We start from the raw sequence: 24,695 nt of genomic DNA, 5'->3' as shown, positions 1-24,695 counted from the left end.
AAATAATTTCTATTTTGCTTTATCCACCATTATTTTGAGTCTCTCTGTTAATGCAGTTATACTAACATTCTAACTAATACAACATTAGATCATCACTTGCACAGTTGTGAGTGTTCAGCTGAGGTTGGGGGCCATGATGACCCAAAGACTCCTGGGGAACCCTGGGTGATTTTCTCCTCCTGAGCACCAGTACAGAAGAAAAGGCAGGCTTGACCCCAGGCTTGGGGGTTCAAAGGTCAGGTGCAACAGAGGTCAAGGCAGGCTGGGAGCAGAAAAGTTGGGAACCAAGTGACTGAGGGCATTAGTCTTGGGCTGGAGAGAAGAGAGGTTGAAGAACTTAAGGTGAAAGTTGCTGGGACTGAGAAACTGAGAGGCGGCAGAGATGGGATTGTCCAGTGCATGGTTCTGGAAGGTAGTTCTTCATAGGATTATTGGTGTATGTTTCATTGTATTGATCTGGAATTTTAGTACCTATTAGTGGATAAAAATATAATTGAAGCCAGGCACAGTGGTGCTGCGCCCCTCCCCTGACTCAGGCAATGGCAAGGCCCTACTGAGGTGGATGGCGCAAGGCGTCCATCCTCTAGAGGAGCACAGTATGTTTCTGGGAATGGGCTGATTTGTTTTTGTATTCCTTTAATAAGTATAGTTGTGATTTCTCATATGACCATTAAGTATGAAGGAAAAATCATGACTTTCCCAATTAATGCAACTACTTCTAAAGCATAGATCTGTTTGCTCTAAATGCAATGATTCAGCTGTGGAGCGTAAATTGTTAATGTCTAATGAAAAACTCCCTGTATTCCTGTCAGGGAAGTTTTTGAGAAATTAAATTAAAATCTAGAGAAGATAGATTAGTGCTTAGTACTGGGCAACTTGTTCTTGTTCCTGTGCACAATGGTTTGTGCTCTTACTTTTGTTTGATTAAAAGTAATAACAAATCAACCACTTGCCATAACCATGGCACCGGTTCCAGTCAATAAGTCAAGAAACAATAGTCAAGGTATAGGCCAATAGTTTGGGACATTTGTAACTATTATTAAAAGTTAACTAAGCAGAAACAGCTCAAAGCAAAACTCAACTGAAAGTACAAATGCTTGCTTATGCATAAGTCAAAATACATTCTTCTATTCTAATTGTAACTATGTAATATTTTGTTTCTTTGAATAATGATTACTGTTTTGTAACCACAAAGTACTGTAAGCCTGCCAAAATGAAAAGTATATATGATCAACTTCACAAGTAAAGATTGGGATCAACACCTTCACTTTGGTGTCTGTGTTGTTTCTCCACCCCCTCTTTCGCCGACTCCTCACCATCCATTCGTCTCCTGAGACCCCCTGTTGGAGCTGGTCTCCGACACAGTGGCATATGCCTGTTATCCTGGTGACTTGGGAGGCTGAGGCAAGAGGATCGCCAGCTGGAGGCCAGCTTCAGCAACTTAGTGAGGCCCTAAGCGACTCAGTGAGACCTTGTCTGTAAATAAAATATAAAAACAAGTGGGGATGGGGCTCAGTGGTAAAGTTCCCCTGGGTTCAACACATAGTATAAAAATAAAGAGCATGGATTCAACAGTGTGTGTGAGTGTGCAGGGGGGAAGGTGTTTCTAGAACCTTCTTTGAATTCATAAAAAGTCTTATCTAGAAACTGGTTTGTAGACTGTGTACCATGTTCCAAAATTAAAATTAAAATGGGAAATATGTGTTCTCCACATTCATAATGTAAAGCAATAGAGGGAAAGAGGCAAACATGGACTCAATAATGATGTCAATGATCAGAATAAAATAATTAGATTTAAAAGTCAGACTGGAGAGGACAAAGAAATCACATGGGCATCAGCAATCCCCGCAGCTGGATTGGACCTCAGGCATGTCTTCACCCTCCTGTGAGCTCGCTTATCTCTGAAAGTTCTGTTTTCCTCTGGATGCCTTTTCTTCATCTGCAAAATGGTAGAATTCCATTTGCTTCTGACAAAGTCTCAGTCATTTATTAAGATTCTGAGTATGTGCCAGGCATGGTGGCACACAACTCTAATTCCAGTGGCTTTGGTGGCTCAGGCAGGAGAATTGCAAGTTTGAGGCCAGCCTTAGCAACTTAGGAAGGCCCTAAGATACTTAGTGTGACACGATCTCTAAATAAAATACAAAAATGGGCTGGGGCTGGGGCTCAGTGATTTAGAGCCCCTAGTTTCAATCCTGGGTACCAAACAAACACCCAGAATAATGCTCATCAGGGCCACCCACCGCCTGGGCTCAGCTCCTCAGCCAGGGAGCAAAACTCCAGGGCTCCATCTTTCTGCATTCACACCCCAGAGCGCCAGAAGTACTATTGCCAGGGAAGTCAATTCAGAGACACAGTGGGAAGTGTGTCGGCAGAGCTCTACCAGCAGCTTCGATGAGCACATGCCTGAGCCAATGGAGAGTGGCGGTGTTCCAATATCTTCCAATGGGGCACCAATGGAGGCCGGTTCTTGTGAGCTTCCCTAGTGATGGCTGCTTGGTAACCCCTGGGCTGAGGCAGGGTAGTGATTTCTGCGTGGGTTGGGCTCCAGCTTGCTCCTTGAAAATTGAGGAGGTGGAGGGCATGACGAAGATGCCCCATATTCCCTCACACAGCCACGAGAATGGGCTGGGGCTTGATGAGAGTGCCCTGGCCAAGCAGGCGACCATGGGGCTCCTTGGCCAGGAGAACACTCGAGAGGGGCGGTGGGCGGGGATGGGGTTCGGGAGCATTGGGGTGTGGAGACTATCCTGGTGTTTGCACCAACTCAGTGTCACTTTGGTTCTCGGAGTTGACCCAGGGGTGCTGTCCGCGAAGCCATACTGAGGCCCTTTTTTGTGTTTATTCTGAAACAGGGTTTGGCTGAGCTGCTGAGATGGTCTTCACCTTGCAGTCCTCCTGCCTCAGCCTCCACGTGCCCTGGGATGACAGACCTGCACCACCGCGCCCAGACCAAGCATCTTTTTACCAGTCAGGTCTGCTTTTGTTAAGTGGAAACTCTACCAAGTCCCAGCATTTATGGTATTATTATTATTATTATTATTATTATTATTATTATTATTACAGAAAAAATGGCACATACATTGGCCAACCAGTTTAGAAATGACAGCTGGGGGTTTGCACTCCATTGCCTCTAAGCTGCTGGACTCTAGAGTCATGGCCTGTGGTCTCCCTGGAGGTTGAGCAGCTACAGAAACCTGCAATTTATATGAGCTTGGGACTGTGGCCTCAGATCCTCCTATTAACAGAAAGTGCCAAAGAAAAGTCTCTGGTTTCATGTCTTTGTCTCATTTTGGAGGGTGGGGGTGCCAGGGATTGAACTCTGGGAGGCCTCGACCCCTGAGCCCCTCCCCAGCTCTATTTTGCATTTTATTTAGAGACAGGGTCTCTCTGTGTTGCTCAGGGCCTCACTTTGGCTGAGGCTGGATTTGAACTGACATCCTCCTGCCTCAGCCTTCTGTGTCCCTGGGATCACAGGTGTGGGCCACTGTGCCCGGCAGTCCAGTCTTTTCTCTCTCACCTCCACTGTCGGGGCATCCAGAGCAGTGCCTGGAGGGCTCTGGCACCCAGGGTTGGTTGGACGTGTCTGTGAATCATTTGGACCAGGGACTGCATTTTTTTCCCCACTGAAACACAGTAATAGTGACCAGGGATGTGACATCATAGAAGAGTTAATCAAAAGCAAGAAGATGGCAGGAAGAGCCATGCTGTGGGCTGGACCGCTGGGAATTGGAAAGGTCCTTGTGTTCTCATTGATTTCTGATGCCCAAGAGCATGAACCTCAGGTCAAAGCCAAATGGAATATACATTTTATACATTTTAACTTGTCTTTGTTTAGTTACATGGTCATATGTGTGTTTAAGAAAAGAATCTGATCTCAAACTCATACTTCTAGAATGAAAATCATACTTGCCAGAGGGAAGGGAAAGTCCTGAGAGGGGTCTGGTAACTGGGGTTGTCCTTGAACTCTTTCAAGTCTCTTTTGCTTGGGAAATGCATCTCTTTTATCTTTTCTTTTCTTTTTATTTTTAAGCAGTGATTTAACTTGGGGGGCACTCAACCACTGAGCCACATCTGTTTTTGCTAAAGGTCTTGCTAAAGTTGCTAAGGGCCTTGCTAAGTTGCTGAGGCTGGCCTCCAACTCATGATCCTCCTGGCTCAACCTCCTGAGCAGTAGGATTATAGGCATGCACCACATGCCCAGCTAAAAATCTGTTTCTTTTGGTCCAGGGCCTAGAAAAATTTTGTGACAGGCTGTAGCTCAGTGGTAGACCACTCACCTCACACGTGCAGGACCCTGGGTTCGATCCTCAGCACCACGTAAAAATAAATAAGTAAAATAAATGTATTGTGTCCAACTACAACTAACAAATAAGTATTAAAAAATAAAAGAAAGATATTGTGTCCATGTACAATTAAAAAAATATTTAAAAATCTTCTGTGGCACATTATTGGAGAAGGAAAATTGAGTCATCCAGTATTTTTTTGAATGCAAACTTTGCCCACCACTATTTTGGCTACATACATGATTGAAAAATAACAGAAACGTCCTTTTGATCTTCAAGGGGCTTCTAGTGTTTTCCAGACAGAGAACCAGGAAGTCTCCTGATGGCACAAAATGGCTCAGTTGAGTGCTGAGCTTCAAACTGTTGACTGATTTTAAATGCTGGAATTGGGCAGAGGGTTTGGTAATTCCCCTTCAGAGTTGGGCTTTCCAGGGGACAAAGGAGGACACCTGGTGGAGCTTGTTGGGATTTGCAAGGGGATTGGCCAGATCCTCAGGCTTCCCAGAGCTCCTGGTCTGGGCGTGGCTTGTTCTCTGGAAGGGCCTCTTGGCATCAGAGAGTAGGAGCCTACGCACTTGTATGTAAAGAAGTGGGCTCTTACCAGGGATGGTGGCCCCTGCCTGTCATCTCAATACACTCTGGAGGCTGAGACAGGAGGATCACATGTGGGAGGCTAGCCTCAGCAGTTTCACCAGGCTCTAAGTGACATAATGTGACCCTGTTCAGAAATAAACAACATAAAGGTCTGAGATGCATCTTGATGGGTATTGACTGATCAGCTGGGAGGCCTGGGGCAGGCTCCTGACCTTTCAGAAGCAGAAACACAATCAGCTGTGAAGTCAAAGCTTGAATTCTTATTTTGAATTTGTACATATGGAGTTGCCAGGGTGTGTTGTGTGGTGTCTGATGATAGATGAAGAAGTTCTGTGTCTGGGGGAAATTTTGTGAGGCTGCCATGCCATACAGTGTGCACTTACAGGAACATTAGCTTGTCCAAGTCATCTTCCATTTTTTTTCTGGAGGGGGGATTTACCAAGAATTGAACCCCAAGAATTGAACCCAGGAGCTCTCAACTCCTGAGCCCCATACTCAGTCCTTTTTACATTTTATTTAGAGACATGGTCTAATTTAGTTTCTTAGGGCTTCACTTTTGCTGATGCTGGCCTCCAACTCATGATCCTCCTGCCTCAGCCTCCTGAGCTGCTGGAATAACAGGCCTGTACCACAGCACCAACATAATAGCTGTTTCCTTCAGTGCTATTTCTCTCAGTGTTATTTAGTACTTTTTGTCTTCCAGTGTTGCTTTTAAGAAGTCTGATTTTCAGGGTTGGAACCTTTGTTTCTGGATGTTTTGGAGGTACTTTTGGATAGGGCACCCTCCCCTGATTTTCCTTTCTTAATGTCCATAGAGCTTTCTGAGTCTCACTGTTTTGTGTCATTGGTGTGGACAGTCGCCAGCTCTGAACCCCTGAGTGGTGACCTGTTCCCGTTCTCTGTGTGGTCTTTCTGGAAGTCCAGCAAGGTGAGATTAGTTCTGCAGTGATTTTCAAACTGGGCTGGTTTTGCCCTCCAGAAGATCTTTGCCAGTATCTGGAGAGTCGTCTCTTGTGGTTTTCAAAACATGATGGGGGGACTCCAATGTTAGAGGCCAGCAATGCTGCCAAAGAACCTGCACTGCAAGGCTGTCCCCAAAAAACAGAGGAAAGAATGAGAAATTCTTTTTTTTGTGTGTGTGTGGGGGGATACCAGGGATCAAACTCAGGGGTGGTTAAGGACTTCAGTCCTTTTTGTATTTTATTTAGAGACAGGGTCTTGCTGAGTTGCTTAGGGCATTGCTAAGTTGCTGAGGCTGGCCTCCAACTAGCCATCCTCCCACCTCAGCATCCCAAGCTGCTGGGATTATAGGCATGCACCCCAACACGCAGCTCTCAGTTTCTTAATCCATACAATACAAGTTAGCGGGCTGGGATTGTGGCTCAGCATTAGAGTGCTCGCCTAGCATAGGCAGGACCTGGTTTGATCCTCAGAACCACATAAAGATAAAAGCATTGTGTTGTGTCCATCTACACCTAAATCAGTTATATCAGTTCAGTCACCTATATCAGTTCAGTATTTATTCCTATGGGGAGGGGAGCTTAACTTTATAATGGCTTGATTTTTGAGCATTTTTATTAATATTTAAATTCTTCCCCTAATTTAGGGTTTGTTTTGAAGAAAAAAATTAAAAATAAAATAAAAAATTAAAAATTAAACTTGTTTTGAAGAAAAAAAATTAAAAATAAATATAAATAGTGTAACCCTGTTTAAAAAACAACATAAAAGTCTGCGATGCATCTTGGTGGGTATTGATTGATCAGTTGGGAGGCCTGATAATATTAACATATAAAAAAGATACAAGTTAGACTTTCAAGATAATAGGCTATGGAAGGATCAGTGATATATATACAGCTCCATAGGAAAGGGTAGGTATATGTGCCTTTCTTCCATGAGTTTTTTTATAATATTATATTTTTTTTAATTGTAGCTGTACGCAATACCTTTGTTTTATTTATTTATTATTATGTGGCGCTGAGGATGGAACCCAGGGCCCTGAACATGCTAGGTGAGTGCTCCACCACTGAGACCCAGTCCCAGCCCAGCCCCTTCCATGAGCTTTTAATTGGAGAAAGCTGGACAGCCATGGAGCTATTCTTAATCAAGTATTGGTACTATTTGAATGGAAGGGTAATGGTCACCCCTTCAGTATTAGGTCAAGTGAGGCAGGGATGCTGTTCAGTGGGACATGGTCACTGTTTTGACACTGGAAACTGATAATGGGGGTTGGGGGCTGGGAAAGAACAGGGAAGAGACATTCTGGGTAGTAGGTGGACATAAAAACCAGGCACAGTAGCTCACAACTGTAAGCCCAGCAACTTGGGAGGCTGAGGCATGAGGATCTCAAGGTGGAGGCCAGCCTCAGCAGCTCAGTGAGACTCTGTCTCTAAATAAAAAAATGCTGGGCCTGAGGCTCAGTGGTGGAGCAGCTGCCTGGCACATACAAGGCTCTGGGTTCCATTCCCAGAACCAGCAAAATAAAACAGGTGGGAAGAGCTGCCTATGGCCTCCCCTGGTTCATGTGGTGTTGGAATCACATCCCTCTGTGTTCTGTTCTAGACATTTTCCCTTTGCTATTAGAACACATGCTTTGGGCTTGCCAACTCAGGTCCCTAAGCATTCAGGCAGTGAGGTAAGCAAAGTGACTGGCTAAAGCCCAAGGATGTGGTGCTTTTTCACTAAAAGAGGGCCACTGGGTCCAGACCTGGTTTCTCAAAAGAAGCCAAATAGTTGAATTTCTACAGGAAAGTTCCTAGTCAAAAAAATGGCAAGAGCCGGGCACAGTGGCATATGCCTTTAATCCCAGTGGCTGGCTCGGGAGGCGGAGACAAGAGGATAGTAAGTTTGAGGCCAGCCTCAACAAAAGTGAGGCCCTCAGCAATTCAGGGAGACCTGTCTCTGAATAAAATACCCAATAGGGCTAGGGATGAGGCTCAGGGTTTGAGAGCCCCTGGGTTCAATTCCCCCACAATAAAAGCCAAGTTTAAAGGCACATCTAAGACTATGTGGTCCAAACCAAACCATCCTGTGGGCAGCTTGTTGTCTCCTTGTAATCTAGGCAGTATTTTAATTTGCCAGATGAGGCCATCCAGCATTAGCACTACTGTGTGCTCAAGACCACACTGGAAAACACATAGAATATCAAAACTAGAACCAGCCTCTGCCCCACGGGCTAGTGGATTTTGCCCAACAGTGTTCACTGATCATCCCCCAGGTCAGCTGCACAGAGGTGAAACCAAAATGGTATTGAAAAGAAAATCTGGGCCATCTTTGAAGAAATAGCTCCACTTTGCCTTGTCCCAGCAGCTTGGGAGGCTGAGGTAGGAGGATCAAAAGTTGGAGGCCAGCCTCAGCAAATTAGTGAGGCCCTCAGAAACTCAGGAGGCTCTGCAGGGCCCACACACTGGGGGTCTGAGCTCATTCTCGTTTCAGAGATGAGGAAGGATGAAATGGCACTCAGAGTCAATGGCATTTCCCAATCCTGGACCCACGTGAGAGCATTTGCTTTCCATAACTTGCTATTTGACGAGATGTCTGTTCCATCTGGTCTCTTTAGCATCTGTCAACCGAAGTTAGGGTACTGAGCATCAATTTATAGTTGACCACAGGGCACGGTCATGAGGAGCTTGTGCAGACCACCCACCACTTCCAGATTTGGCCTCACTTATCATCCACTATTTGCTGGCCTTTTAACATTAAATGAGTGTCATGTAATAAATCCTTCCTGATTTGTTAGTGTTATTTATTTATTTGGTCCCAGGGATTGATCTCAGGGGCACTTAACCCCTAAGACCCATCCCCAATCCTTTTATATTTTATTTAGAGACAAGGTCTCACTGAGTTGCTCAGGGCCTTTCTAAGTGGCTGAGGCTGGCTCCACCTTGCCATCCTTCTGCCTCAGCGTCCTGAGTCTCAGGGATCACAAGTGTGTGACACCATGTTCAGCCTCTTGAATAAAATTTTTATAGATGGCTTTGAATTATATTTTCAAGACTATAAAATGAAAACCTTTCCTTTCTTGCCTCTGTAGACAACCCTGGCCCTTGCAATTGCTCAGGAGCTTGGGAGTAAGTTGCCTTTCTGCCCCATGGTTGGGAGCAAAGTTTACTCCATGGAGATCAAGAACACAGAGGTGCTGATGGAGTACTTCCACAGGGCCATCGTGAGTGTCACGTTGGAGTGACAAATGGCTGTTGCTTCTCCAGTGCTTTGAATCCTTTCATCTTAAAAATGCTTCTGTGGTGTGTTGATTGTACTGCTCCTGTTCTTTTGGTGCTGATGACAAGACAGGCAAGAGCAGCCAGCCATTCCATCAACTTGGGAGGCTAAGGTAGGAGGATCAGAAGTTGGAGACCAGCCTCAGAAACTTAGTGAGGCCCTGAGCAACTCAGCGAGACTCTGTCTGTAAATAATATATAAAAATGGCTGGGGATGGGGCTTGGTGGTCAAGGGCCCCTGGTACCCAAATACATACATACATACATACATACATACATAAAAAGATAAAAAATTCTACTTGGGGAGCTTTTGATTTAATGCTGAAGGAAAGAGAATGCAGTGGAAGTGTGCAGCATTTGGAAGTGGGGAGATGTCATGGGACCCTGTTTCTCCCCCCACAGCCATCTGATTTTCTTGTGGCTGGCACTCTTTCTTCCTGCAGTGCCTCTCTGGGGGACTGACTCTACCCTTGATCTTCCCCAGCAGGTCCTCGTAAGCACTCAACTATGGTCTCTTGCTTTCTCTCTCTCTCCCCCTGTCTCTCTCTCTCTGTCTCTGTCTCTCTCTCTTTTGGGTCCATGGCTGCTGAGCCACCCCCAGCCCCTGTATGACACTAATGCTGAACAGAAGTGTTCTAATTCTGAACTGTGTCCATAAGCTAAGCTTTGTGTCACATTGAACTTAGGCTTTTTATTTTTAATTTTTGGTACCAGATATAGCACCCAGAGGCATTTAACACCTGAGCCCTGTCCTCAGCCCTTTTTCTATTTTCTTTAGAGACAAAGTCTTGCCGAGTTGTCGAGACCTTGTACAACCACACCTGGGTTTTATGTTTAAAATTTTTCTCTCCATTGTTTTTCCTTCATTTCTCCTTTTCCGTTTTTATTTCCTATTTTCAGGGTCTCACTATGTTTCCCAGGCAGTCGTGGAACTCCTGGGTTCAAACCATTCTCTTACCTCAGTATGCTGTGTAACTATGGCTACAGATGTGTGCTATTATTCCTTGTTTAAACATGTGCCAGTGATTTTATTTAACTCATTAATTAAACATATGAACAATATTCCAGCAGCTCAGGAGGCTGAGGCAGGAGGATCACAAGTTGGAGGCCAGCCTCAGCAACTTAGCCAGACCCTGAGCAACTCAGTGAGACCTCGTCTCTAAATAAAATATAAAAAGGGCTGGGGATGGAGCTCAGGGGTTGAGGCCTCCTGAATTCCATTCCTGGTACCAAAAAGAACCAAAAAAAAGTGTGACCAGTAAGATAGGACAACCTTTCGAATTCCTGAATATCATTATTTTTAAGAACCTAAATTAAAAAAAAAACAAAACACCATTTTTTCTGGGCTGGGGCATGGGCTCAGTGGTAGAGCACCCACCTAGCATGTGTGGGGCCCTGGGTTCAATCCTTAGCACCACATAAAAATAAGAATAAAAAATAAAATAAATGTATAGTGCCCATCTACAACTTAAAAAAAATAATAAAAAAAAAAACATTTTTTGTGAGACTGAAACCTGATAAAACTGGCCTTTACACAGTTGCTTGTGTTGCAATTGCTCAGCAGGAACTAAAATGCTTTAAAATTTGAAAAAGTAGAGGTCACCAGGGTCCTTTGTTGGGATTGGACCCTGGGGTTGGGTGGGGAAGGAAAACACAGCAGGGGCTTTTGAGGGCAGCAGTTGAAGAGAAATTTCTAGATTCTGCCACAGAATGAAAAGGCAGGCTGTGACCTCCCCTCAGACATGAGCCTGCTGTCCCTGCACCTTTGACTTCCTGTGAAGCTGAAGAGGGAGGAAGAGAGGGTCATCTGTCCTTGTCTGTGTCGCTCCCTTGACATGATAAAGGTCCCTGTCAGGGACTTAAAACCTGAACCAGCAGATGAAACCCATGTCCTTTGTGCTGTTGTGGCTAGAGACACCACTCTCAGTCCACCCCCTGGCCCACAGCTGGGCCCACTGTCCGTGGGGCCTTCCCCTGTCTGCTGGTCACCACCATGAAACTTCTGGACAAATATGAGTGGCTGAGAGACAGGGAATCCTTTCTTCCCCTCCTGGGGGAATTTCATGTCACTGTCCCCTCACAATGAATATGGGCAGACATTCCATTTGGAGAAATTTCCTCTTTGAAGAATAGAAAAGGTTCTATAAAAAAAATAAAAGTAGACTTGAAAGCCCAGAATTTTCCAAGCAGGACAGTTTTCTGATACCTTCATGTTATCTGGGAAATTTCTTTTTTTTTTTTTTTTGTACCAGGGATTGAATCCAAGGGCCCTCGAACTCTGAGCCCCATCCCTAGCCCTATTTTGCATTTGATTTAGAGACAGAGTCTCCCTGAGTTGCTCAGGGCCTCAGTGTTGTAGAGGGTGGCTTCTAACCAATGATCTGCCTGCCTCAGCCTCCAGAGCTGCTGGGACTTGGGGTGTGCACAGCTTCTCCAGACATTGTTTGGGAAGTTTGTCTTGGGGTTCAGGAGATGGAAATTTGGTTCATCAAACACAAAATGAGGCTTCTCTCTTGTGTGTTTTCCAAAAGCCCCACTTACAGGCTCTCAGGTGGATCACAGGCAGAGGAGAGCTGACCCTTAGCTTCCAGTCTTGAGTGTCCCTGTCCTTGTTGGGTTTCTGGAGAAGAGAAGGCAAGGGATGGTGTGATAAGATAACGCCCCCCTTGAACACTGGGAAGTGGCCTGAGTGTCTGATCCTGTGGCCGTGTGTCTCTGCATTTGGGACATTTCCATATCAGCTCACAAGGAGCCCGATGGCTGCCTGCAAGCAGAAGTCCTCTGTGACCTCCCCATTTGTCAGGAGAGCAGCGACCCTCAGCTCTTCTATTTTTTTTTGAGGAGGGGCACCAGGGATTGAACCTGGGGCACCTAACCACGGAGCCACCTCTCAGCCCTGTTTTGAATTTATTTGGAGACAGGGTCTCATTGAGTTTATCAGGGCCTCACTGGGTTGCTGAGGCTGGCCTCCAGCTTGCCCTCCTGCCTCGCCCTCCCGAGCTGAGATGACAGCCATTGGCCACCACTCCCTGCAGTGTTGCTCTCCAGCCATGATGGTGTCACTGGGTTGTACTGTAAGGTGACTTGTCAGTTCTTGTGCTGTGGTAGTTTTAGGTAAGAAGGTTGTTGGTGGAAAGGAGATGGATGTGGAGAGAAGGATGGTCCCATTTTTCACCATGTCCCCATTGGCCATCCCTCCAAGAGCTGTGTATAAAGGAGGCCAAAGAGGTCTATGAGGGGGAGGTGACCGAGATGATGCCATATGGGACCGAGAACCCCATGGGCGGCTACGGCAAGACCATCAGCCATGTGATCATAGGGCTCAAGACAGCCAAGAGCATCAAGCAAATCAAGGGGAGTCTGTCCTGAGCCCTGTCCTCAGCACTGTGGCATGTGGCAGGTGATGTGACCTCTGTGTCCCTCTTTCCTTGGCCTCTGCATTGTCGATGCCATATGGGACACTCAGGATAACATCGTGTTGTACAAAGGGTCACCTCGTAGAGGGCATGGACGTAGTTCCCTTCATGAGGTAGCTCTTTCTTTTTTTAATACTCCTGGGAGTTGTGTGATTAAGTCAAGAAATTTTTTCTGCCATCTCGTCTGCCACATGATTACTATTGGCCAGCTAGTCACAGTGGAGCACACCTGTCATCCCAGCCACTCAGGAGGCTGAGGCAGGAGGATCACAATGTGATGCCAGCCTCATCAATTTAGTCAAGGCCCTGAGAAGCTCAGGGAGAGCCTGTCTCCAAATAAAATAAAAAATGGGGCTGGGGACGGGCCTCAGGGGTAAGTCACCCCTGGGTTCAGTTCCCAGTACTGCCCCCCCACCTCCCCAAAAAGTCAAAGTGGACTTAATTTTGTGTAGTGAGCCGTTTCTGTGTACTGTGGCTGCCATTACAAGATGGCGCTGATAAGCGCCGTGGCCTGTGATAAACAACTCCTTATTTTGGGAGAGTCGGCATGTAGCTGTAAAACACCCTATGAGAAAGATCCACGTGGCAGTTGTGCATTGGGGCTTTATCTGCTTTATTAGGGCTGGGGCACGTAGCAGGAGGAGTAGTAGTAGGAGTAGCAGTAGAAGTAGCAGTAGGAGTAGAAGTAGAAACTAGAAGACATGTCAAAATAAAGGCCTGAATAAACTGCTGAAGAAAGAATCCTGTGTCGTGTTTCCTTTGCTGGCGAGGGGACGCGGCAATTTTGTTTTATTTTTTCTTTCTTTTTCATAATATTTTTACTCATCCACTGTTGTTATGATTGACTCACACTAGCTCTGTATCTGTCCCCTGCTGCATAGTCAGGTCCCCTGCTGCGGGCTTTTGGAAATATTTTACCTGGGGCTCCTTGAAGCTTTGTGCCTGTGTGTGCAGGTGCCATGAATCTCATTTCCCTGTTTTCCAGATCAAGGCCTTAGGCTCAGAAAGAGGCTCCACAGTCATCCTGCATCCAGTGCTTGCTGAGGGGCAGGGTGACTGTGAGTCCCTTTTTGCTGCGTGACCCTTGTGAGTCCTCTGAGCTCTATGTGGCTCAGTTTCTCATCTCTAGACCACTCTCTGTTCACCATAGAATCTCTCCATCTTTCCCCCTTTTATAATTTGATGGTTCTTTGATTCTCTGAGGTGGTTTCTGGGTCAATACTTTATGGAGATCATGAAAATGTCACTTCTTCCAAGGGCTATTTTTCTGTTTCCTAAAGGGGCCTTAATCTCAGGACCTTAGCTCAGCAAACCTCTCTCTCTCTCTCTTTAATCCCTCACCACATCCTGTTCACCCTGGATTAATGAAGTTCTGAGAAGGTGGCCCCTTCTCAGGAATGACACGTTGAGCCAGTTCATCTGAAAAATCAACCATATGAAAGTGCCTGAGATAAAAAGAGAAAATTTGTCCTCTTCCACGTAGGAGAGAGGACACAGGAACACAGTGGAAATTTGATACATCCATCGGTCTTCATCATCCAGCTTCTCGAAGAAAATAGCCTAATGGAGAAGAGGAAAATTGTGTTCCAAAACAAAGATGGTACCCACTTCTGATCCCAGCAGCTCAGGAGGCTGAAGCACAAAGATCGTGAGTTGAAAGCCAGCCTCAGCCAAAGCAAGGAACTAAGCAACTCAGGGTTACCCTGACTCTAAATAAAATGCCAAACAGGGCTGGGGATAGGGTTTGGTCGTCAAGGACCCCCTGATTCCAATCCCTGGTACCACCAGTCCCCCAAAACCCAAGTCCTTCTGGGCAGTTTTCCCTCATGGATGAGATATTGGGACAGAAGGACCTCAGGTGCATTGTGTGGAGTTGTGAAGTGTCTGAGATTGAAGGAGATTTATGAATCTTGGCCTGGGGACTCCCCAGCCCTGGTCCTGTTTGCACAGAGCCCCAAGGAGGCCAGAGAGGCTGAACCCTGGTGAGCTTCTGGCAGCTCTTTTGGGATGCATTTGGAAACAAGATCCACCCATTTTAAGTGTGTGTGGCCCACAGGATTTTGATGCATGACATAGTTTACACTCCCCATCTTAATTCTAGAACATTATCATTACCTTCCAAGGGACCTCATTCCCAAGAATGGCCACCTGCTCTCCCTCCCCCTGGCCTTTGGCCACCACATACCTACTTTGTTTCTGGATTGGACTTTTGGGTGTCCCCTCCCCCTGAGAGAGCCCTGCAGTGGGTGTTGACTCAGGACTCTGTCTGGAACAGAGCTCAGGTGTGTTTCCACAGGGTGGCCTTCTGTAGAAGCTGCCCTGGAAGCTCAGCCTGAGGGCCTGTCTGCCAGCTGGGGTCTGCAGAGGCTGCTGTCCTTTCCCAGTGCACACCCCTGGGGAAGAGCAAGGCCCTGTAAAGCACTGTCACCCCAAGATTTGTGTGCACAGCCCCAGGGGCCAAAGGGTGCTAGGATTTGCTTTTTTGTGGTCCTGGGGCTCAAACCCAGGGCCGTGGCCATAGTGAACTAGCGCTCTGCCACTTAGCCGTACCCCAGCCCTACGGCCTATCTATGTGGTCTAGACTGGCCTCCACCTTGGTGATCCTCCTTCCTCAGCCTCCTGACCCAGAAAGTTTGTGGGGATTCCAACTTATGTTTCCCCTTCTGGACTCCTCTGTGGGTTCTTCTAGGTGCTGTCACAGAGAGGAGGAGACCGAGGCCCAGAGAGTTGGAATCACGGGCCTCATCAAATGCAGACTCAGGTCGCTAAGCAAGAAGCTCTGATGTCCCAAACCCAAGGACTGGAGCTGTAGTGGTGATCCTGGAGGGTGCCATGGGGCATGGCCAAGGACACATGTCCCCCTCATAGTAGACAGGTCCCTGTGAGAATGCTCCTACCACTTTGAAACCCCTTAAGTCAAGGCAAGGAAGAGTAATGGTGACATTCTCTTGTCTCCTGGAGGCAGACATGGTCACCCTCAGGTTCATCTCCTGGTGTGCTTAGCCCCCACTCCAGGCTCTTGTGCCCTGCCAAATACGCTCATACCACCCACTCCTAGGGTCGCTGGCTACCTCAGGTGTCTGTCTGTCTATCTCTCTCTCATGTTTAGCCCTGTGAACTGAACCCAAAGTGCTTAAGCAAGGAGCCAGAAGCCTGCCCTTTTTATTTTGCTTTGTATTGTTTTGAGAGAGAGTCTCCCCTCGCTAAGTTGCTGAGGCTGGCCTCCAACTTGGTGATCCTCCTGCCTCAGCCTGCTGAGTCCCTGGGATGACAGGTGTGCACCACTGTGCCTGGCCCCCCAGGTCTGTTACAGAAAGGAGCCTTCCCTCGGGGTCAGAAGGAACTGGAACGTGCTTCATGGTTGTCTGAGTCCCCCTTTGTTTCGTTTGGTTTGGTTTTAGGTGGACCCCAGCATTTTTGAAAGTCTGCAGAAGAAGCGAGTTAAGGCCAGGGACATCATCTACATGGAGGCCAACAGTGGGGCTGTGAAGGTATGCTACCCGGGGGACGTTGCCACATCTGAGGGTCTGCCAGAGGGAGACCTGGGTGACCAGGGCATCATATTGCTCAGCGGGTTTGGGTGGGGGAAGGTTAACAGCTGTCCCTTTACCTAACTCATCTTGGCTTTTCTCTGTCTTTATCTCCTGGTGACTTAAAGCAGGCAGAGTGTTCAAGACCCAAACCCTGGGGGGACAGGGACCAGACAGCCTTTGTCCCTTCCCGTTGCACCAGGTGGCATCTTCCATCTTCCCTTGTCTCCCTATGTCCGTCCTTGAATCCTGAGCCTGGGGACTGCACCAGGTGGCTCCTCCTCTATCTGCTGCTGTGTCCTGTGGTGGCCGCGCCTCCAAGGTTGATGGATGAGCCTCAGGCCTCGTGTCACCCATAAATCACCACCTAGAAGAGCCCGGGCCCCCGGCTCCAGTGAGTCCCATGGATGCTCCTTTAACAGGAGTGAAAAGAAAGGGGAGAGAATCTTCCAGAAAGTCTCAGGTGTTGCTCGGGTGAGTCTGGGAACCCAGTGTGGCACCAGGCCGCAGGGTGCAGGTGGAGAGCACCCTTGGGGGCCCTCAGTGGGCAGCAGGCGCATTTCTGTCACTGAGCTCTGTATGGTCCTAGTGCCCAGTGGTCTGCTGGCAGAGGCAGGGAGTTCCTAGGCCATGGAGATTGCCCTGGAGGCCGAGGAGGACATGCCCTGCCCTAGGGTGATGTGAACAAGAAGAAGAAGGTCATCTAGGATGGGACATTGCATGACCTGGAAGTGGCCCACGCCACGCACCAGGGACAGGCCCTGCTGGTCCAGCACATGACCAAGGCTCTGGGAACCAGTGGCCAGGGCCATGCTGTCCTCCTGGAGGCCCTCTGGGATGCTCAGCAATGAGCATGACATGAGCTTTGGCCCCTTTGTCCCAATGTCCAGATGCTGTCACAGCTGATCTCTGGGCATTGTCTGCCCCTGGCCGCCTGCCAGCCTGCTGGGGGCTGCTCTCCAACTCTGGCTGGGGTTTCTTTGTGGGAGCCTTCACAGCACTTCAGACAGCCTCACGGAGGCTCCAGCCACTGCAGAGCCCGAGCCCCAAGTCCTCCAGCTCCCACCTGGTGCTGTTCTGAGCCCCACTGGACAGAGTCAGGTTTGCTCTTCATCTTGAAGGGGGCCTCCTCCTCCCCACCAGGAACGGATTTTCTGCTGGGAACCTGGTTTTGCTTTTTTTTTCTCTTGGGATTGGAGTTTCTTCCTACCTTGCCAGAGTTTTTTTTTTTTTTTTTTTTTTTTTTTGAACTGAAGCTTAAACCCCAGGGGTGCTTACCCATGGAGCCCCGTCTGCAGCCCTTCTTACATTTTATTTAGAGACAGGGTCTTGCTGAGTTGCTCAGGACCTCACTAAGTTTCTGAGGCTGGCCTCCAATTTGCGGTCCTCCTGTCTCAGCCTCCCAAATTGCCAGGATTTTTAAAGACATGTGCCACCATGGACAACTCTGCTTGATTCTTGCAGGTCAGGGAAAACCTCGAGGGGATCCCTCTGAGTTCAGGAGCCCCTCATCCTTCCCAGGGTAGCTGTGCTGAGCATTTCCAACTTAGGCTTTCAAGTTGAGTGACATCAAGGACCCGCAGGAGGCAGGAGCATGGGCCTTGGTAGCAGCCTTAGAAAGTCCTCTCTCCAAAAGGGGGGAAAGACATCATGTCCATGATGGGCCAGTTGATGAAGCCAAAGAAGACAGAGATCACAGGGAGGACAAGTGGTGAAACCTGAGCCCAGAGCCAAGTTGAGGCCCTGCCTCTGACATGCTCCCGGTTCTGAGCGCTCCCCACTGCGCTGCTCTGAGTCTTTACTTCATTTAGAACCCGTGGCCACACTGTATTCTCTTGCCCCACTGAGGTCAGCATCTGCTTCCTTTGAGGTCCCAGAAAGGTGCCGACTTTGACACCAGGCACTGGGTCTCCCTTGCTCCTTTGTGAACTTATTGGTTTTTTTGTTTGTTTGTTTTTTTTTTTTTTTTTTTTTTTTTTTTTGATGCCGGTGATTTAACTCAGGGGCCCTCAACCACTGAGCCCCATCTCAGCACTTTTATTTTTTTATTTAGAGACAGGGTCTGGCTTAGTTTCTTAGGCCATTGCTAGGTTGCTGAGGCTGGCCTTCAACTTGTGATACTCCTGCCTCAGCCTCCCGGTCTGCTGGGATGAGAGGCATGTGCTACTGCGCCTGGCTCTTCCTCAATTTTATGTCCTTATCTGGCCAATTACCTGTTTACTCCCTGAAAACATAAGTTCAACATGAATCCACTATTACCTTGAGGCCTTGCATCAGCCTAAGCTCCTCCATGAGTGGCCAAGAGCAGATCCATCTCTGAACTTGGTTTTGACAGCCCTGCATCATGGCTCTTGGCGAAGACAGGCTTCAGATCCTGGTTCTTGGGAACAGCTCCATCCTGATGATAGGAGGCTCTGGTTTGGAAAGTGAGGGCTGCGACCTGAGGCAGGTCTGCCATTCTGCAGGGGCTAATGGTTCTGGGGCCGAGGCTGGGCCTATTCTGACCCTCTTTGCTCAGGTTTCCTGGGGAGAGGATTCTAACTGCACTTGATGGAAACCTGAGCATTGTCATGCAGGGCCCCCAAAAGGGCTCCTTGACTGAGTGAAGCAGAGTACAATTCATGTATGAAAACCATCTCCCTGGGGCTTCCAAGTGGGGAGTCTCAGCATCAGGCTCGGGGCTCTTTGTGGCAGTTCCTGGATACTGCACCCCACACAGTTCCACAAAAGTCTTTTTGTGGCACATTGGGGCGATGATGCCTGCTTTCTTTTTTTTTAGATGAGGGTACAGGGATTCAATTCAGGGGTTCTTACCCAATAAGCCCTGTCCCTAGTCCTATTCTGTATTTTATTCAGAAACAGGGTCTCAACTGAGTTGCTCAGGGCCTTACTAAGTTGCTGAGGCTGGCCTCCAATTTGTGATCCTCTTGTCTCAGCCTCCTAGGATGCTGGGATTATAGTCATGTACCACCATACCTGGCATGATTCTTGTTTTCAAATGATGACACCAAACTTGGAATGGGTCCTGTACCCAGCCTGGTGTCAGAGAGCTAGTAGGAGAACCAGGCTGCAGGGTTGGGTCTGGAGGGAATTGAGGTGGGGAGAAGAGAGCAGCTGACATTTCTCCCCTGGCAGGGACCCTGGCCGAGGTGAGATCAACTAGGTGGTGAACAAGTACATCAACCAGGGCATGGCTGAGCTGGTCCCAGGTTGCTGTTCATGGATAAGGTGTACATGCTGGACATAGAGTGCTTTACCTTGCTCACTGAGCTCTGGAATCTTCCATTGCCCCCATAGTGATTTTTGCCTCCAACCGAGGCAACTGTGTTATCAGGTAGGTGCTGCCAGCTGTCCCTTCTCCCTGGGTCTGTTACCACCCATGATGTCATAACTCAGGATGGGACTAAGGGAGTGCATGTTGCCCCTGGGAGGAAACAGCAGAGTGACTGAAGGCCACAGCTACCCTGTCCCTGATGGGCAGGGTTTCCACTGGCCTCTGAGGCTCCTTGTTCCTGTGGGGAGCAAAGGCCTGAGGAGGTGGGGCTTCTCTGGTGACCTGGCTCCAGAGGCTCCCTCACACTGGCTCCCAGAGGCCAGAAGAGCCCACTTCATCTTTAATGAGGATACTGAATGAAATTGCACCTTGTCCGTTGTCATAGGTGGGAACACAGGTTTGTCTGTGATTTTGTTCTTCTTAGCTCCCCATGACAGCAGTGTGCAACCTGCCATGTCACTTACATGGGGTGTGACTTTCATTCCTGTAGCTGGCCCTTCTGTGGGGTGTCCCTGGTCGTGTGTTCCTATGTGAACATGGGAAAGGGACGTCCACTCATTTCCCTGTCTCCCAGTCCTGGCTCTCCGTGCCATTTGTCTCGTCGAATGAAATTCTATTCTCTTCCTCCACCTCTGCCCACCATCTCCTGGTCCACTCCGGCCCATGTCCCTATACCCTGACAGCTGATGTCCTGCCCGTGCACACTATGCTCAGCCTATTGGGGAGGAACCTTCTGGACTGGCCAGCTGTCAGGTGCTTCCCCCTCCCACTCACTCAGTGGCCCTCTAACATTGAGGTGCTCAGTGATGGGGACACTCTGAAGGGACCCAGGAGCCAACAGAAGGCTCTCAACTGCCCAGTTGGTCCAGCCTGAGCAACCAGAGAGAGTCATTCTGGGTTTTCACCCAGTGCGCAGTGACATTCTCGAGTCCCGCTGATGTCAGAGGAACTTGGTCAACACAGGGGACTGAGCTCGGCCACCTGCGGGTTCCAACTCACTGAGGTAAATGTGCAGCCATTGAGCCCAGGACACCACCCTTCACAGGTGGACAGGAGAGGAGGGACCGGGTGGGTCTGAAGCATCCCCTCGACCCAGCCAGGAGTTGGCACTCAACGCCAACTGGACGCATCCACAGCAACCCCTCGGCAGACACAAGGGTACGGTGGACTCCCCATACCCAAGGTCCAGGTCAGGCCATGAGCTCAGCTTAGGGACATGAGCACAGCACCTGACCAGTCCTCCCCCAAACTGTTGAGGTCACCAAGAAAAAGGGCCATTGAAGAAAAGGTCACAGCCCAGAGAAGCTTCTAGAGATGGGACAACAAGGTCCCTGGCTGGGATATTAGGACACAAAAAGGGGAATCAGATAAAACAGAAGGTGGTTGGTGCAGGTGGTGACTAGGTGCCAACTACAAAGGATGATGGGTGACACACAGTAACGCACTGCCACCGTAACACTGTTCTGCAAATCTAAAACTGTTCTAAAATTCTATGTTCCCCCCTTGTGGCACTGGGCATCGAACCCAGGGCCTCACATGGTCGTCAAAGTTCCAAGAAGGTGTGCGCAGTGGGGCTGGCCTGACATCCCAGCAGCTCCGGAGGATGAGGCAGGAGGATCGCAATTGGAGGCGAGCCTCAACAATTTAGCCAGGCCCTAAGCAACTCAGCGAGACCTTGTCTCTAAATATTATATAAAATAGGGCTGGGGATGGTGCTCAGGGTTGAGTAACCCTGGGCTCAATCCCTGATACCCCCCAAAAAATATGGAAGCCGACTGGCCATGAGAGCCCAGAGCACCCTGGGCTGCACCCCCTCCCTTGGTGCGTGGAACTGGTCTCACTTGAGTCCTGGGTATTTATAGGTCGCTGCGTGTCCTCAGATCTGACCTCTAAGGGCAGGTTTCGGCCTGGCCCCTCCTCTGACCCAGGCTCCAACCTTTCCCAGGAACAGACGAAAGGCGGCAGTGACAGCAGGCCCCAGCTGTGGGTTGGGACAGAGGTGCCCTGGTGACCAGAGGGGTGTATATTCTTCTGTTCCTGCTTCTCAGGTGGCCAGCTGGCTCTGGTCAGAGATGGCGCTGGGTGGGCAGGTTGGGTGGCCTGGATCTCCTCTGACTCCCCAGCCGCTGGGCCTGATGGTCACATTCATCTCCCAGAGACAGTTTTTCCAAGCAACCCTCGCCAATGGGGGAAAGTCTCTCCCTCCATTATGAAAGGGACACAGCCCAGGTGGAGCAGGGTATTTGTCACATCTTATTGCGCTGACACGCCATCTAGCGGCCATGACAGCACTCCCATTTTTTGCACTATTTCAGCTCCAGCCTGAAAAATGGTTGTGATGTTTAGGTGAAGAGGGGGGGATGGTCCCCTGAAGTGTTTGAATTGGTCACAGCTGGGCCCAGGCTCTGGGGTGCCTCCCAGTGCAGGATTGGGTGGCCCATCAATCCCAGTTTCCTGCCAGCTCCCAAGGGTCCCTGTGGGAGTGAGAACCCAGGACAGGAAGGGCTGTTTTTTTAGCATCACGGACTGAACCCTGGGTCCCTTACCCACCGACCATGTCCCCAACCCTTTATTTATTTTATTTAGAGCCAGGGTCTCTCTGAGTTGATCAGGACCTCTCTAAGTTGCTGAGGCTGGCCTCCAACTTTCAATACTCCCCCCTCAGCCTCCCAAAATGCTGGAATGACAGGTATTTGTTACCAAGCCATGCTCCTTTCTGTTCTTGAACCTCAGATTCCCCATCTGTAAGATGGACCTCCATCTCCTATCGCTGGAGGTGTGTGACCATATCCCATGGACCTGGGAGGTGATGTTTGATCAGCCACCCAAGCAGCCCAGATTGAGAGGTGCCCCCTATCTGAGTCCCTCCAGGAAGAGTCCTTGGCAGTCTGTCAACAAGGAGACAACCCCACCCCCCTGCCAGTTCCACCATGCCCTCCCAGATGCTGGGCTTAGAAGAAAAATCTCCTTTGGGGGGATAGGAAACCAAGGTCTGCAGAGGGCCTCAGAGCCCATAGGATCAGACAAGGTGAAGTTACTTGCTTCACCCAGTGTCCCCACTGGGAGAAAGATCCAGGGCTGCTGTCCCAGGGCTGCACTGAGGGAATGGAGCAGCGGCCTCCCTTGGTCCCAGGCCTCAAGGGAAGCAGAGCCAGGGAAGGAAGGCAGCGGCCACCCTTCTCCCTGCTTATCCATCGGTCAGCACTGTGCCTTCTCCCCTCCCCAGGGCGATTCACCAAACTGCCACCTCCAACTTGGAAGACAGCGGGCCTGCAGCCTGGTGTAGGAGGCCTCTGTTGCCCTCTACACCGCCATAGGCGATAATCAACAGGTGGCGCGGTAAGATGGGCCAATGGGCGCCCACCAATTGTCCTCTCCATCACCTGCTGTCACCGCCACCGTCATGCTGCCAGCGTGCAGGTCTTCGCTGTCAACCTCATGTGATTAATGGGGACACCAGCAGCTGAGGGGAAGGACATCGAAGGACGCCATGCGGAACACAGGGGATGCAGGGCAGATGTGGCCCTGGGGATGCGCAAGGGGACCACTAGGGCTCGGCTCCTGCACCAGGCTCACCCAAGGACCAGAGGGACTTCAGCAGGGGTGGGGGCGGGAGCACAGTTACAACCAAGCAGGCTTCCCGAACCCACCCCTGCCTGCAACAGACTCAGCCTCTAGGGCCACCAACATTGTCCCTTGCGAACCCCTTTCTGACTTTTCCAGCCATTGGAGAAGCCCAGATCTGAGCCAGGCGCCTGTCATTCCATGCTGGAGGCTGAGGCTGGAGGATGGCAAATTTGAGGCCGGCCTCTGAACTTAGCAAGAAGACGCTGTCTTAAAAGTCAAAGGACTGGGAAGTGGAGCAGTGGCCAGCGCCCCTGGGTTGAGTTTTGTCCCAATCCCAGGGGCGAATCCCAAACCCAACACACCAGTGCTCAGCAGCCTAGGGGCAGCTCTGGCCGCAGGCCACCTGCACTCTTCACGCTAAGCGGGAACTTGTTGCACTCAGGACGCAGTGGCGGTGGCAACAAGCTGCCAGGGTCCCCGGGCTTCTGCACACTCCACCCAACTCGGATGCATTCCTGCAGGTGACCAGGGAGACCCCTGAGGTGACCTGTCCTCTGGGCAGCGTCCCTGCAAACCAGAGGCTCCGCGGTGGTCCTCAGCCTAGCAGGACCAGCATGGGTCCACAGAGGTCGGGGGCGTCCCGCAGTGGCAGCGCCAGCCACTGGGCAGGGGGACAGCCACGCCCTCCCTAGAGGAGCCCAGCTGCCAGCGGGGACTAGGTGTGGACTTTGGCTAGGTCGTCTGGGCCTCACGAAACCCACAGCGGAGATGCGTTGTCGCCTCCTCGCGGTTCCTGGGGGCTATGCAGTGGCCTCAAAGCAAATTGTGGCCAGCAACAGGGAGGCTGCAGCGTCCCCACGCAGATGCAATTGCACTGCAGGGTCCTGGCTCCGCCCATTCCCCAGCCCATGCCTCTCCCCAGAGGCATAGCCACGCCCCCAATTCATGCACCGCTCACTCCCCCGCCCCTGGGTTGTGGCCACTTCCGCCCCCCACTCCTGCGCTGCCCACTCCCCGCCCCTGAGGCGTGGCCATGCTTGCTCAGCTCCTTTGCGGCCAGCTTTCTATCAGAAGAGGAGCAGAGCGTGGGAAGGCGCCCGTCCGGGAGCCATCTAAGAAGGCAAAGCTTGTGGTAGGTGTTTGCTGGCACAGGGGAGGGGGATGGCTTGGAAAGTCCGAAGGAGCATGATGTGGTGAGGTGTGTCTGTCATTCCAGTGCCTCAGGAGGCTGAGGCATGAGGCTTGCCAGGTGGAGGCCAGCCTCAGCAACTCAGCGAGGCCCTGTCTCTAAAGGGCTGGGATGGTCAGTGGGTAGGCACCCCTGGGTTCAGTCCCTGGGACCACAATCCAGGAAGGCACAGAAGGGGTTCTCAGTGGAAGTTGCCCCGAGGTGCCCACCCTTGGCCTCTGGTCCCTGACCAAAAGCTCCCAAGGCCTCCTCTCTGGAGATCCCCAAACCAGATGAAGGTGTCTGCCTGACATTGACTTTGAGACTTATCAAGTGCAAGGCTGAATGGCACTATGAGGGTGATGGGCCTGGATGTGGACCTGGAAAGGACGTGCATTCTTGGTCCTGGGGTGGAGTTCTGTGATTCTTGTCTTTGCCAAAGGGTAGGTAGACACTCTGTCCCAGAGGACAGGATACAAACAGATTTAAAATCAATCGTGTTGTTGCAGAGTTAGTCAAGATAAGGTCACATTGCCGCAGGGAGTGCCCCTATGCAGGGTGACCATGTCTTTATGAGGGGCTGACTGAGTGAAGAGGACACACAGGGGCCCTGTTATGACAGAAGAGGAAGCTGGAGCCAGGC

General features: G+C 49.9%; 1 pseudogene; it reads left to right on the top strand.

The window, feature by feature from the left end:
* The first annotated feature begins 2,222 nt into the window (after positions 1-2,222).
* LOC144251016 (ruvB-like 1) lies at positions 2,223-23,576 on the top strand (annotated as a pseudogene).
* Positions 23,577-24,695: the final 1,119 nt, after the last annotated feature.

Source organism: Urocitellus parryii, chromosome Y (assembly GCF_045843805.1).
Source record: "Urocitellus parryii isolate mUroPar1 chromosome Y, mUroPar1.hap1, whole genome shotgun sequence".
Classification (NCBI taxonomy): Eukaryota; Metazoa; Chordata; class Mammalia; order Rodentia; family Sciuridae; genus Urocitellus; species Urocitellus parryii.
The sequence above is the reverse complement of the archived record's forward strand: the minus strand, read 5'-3'. Positions and strand labels throughout refer to the sequence as shown.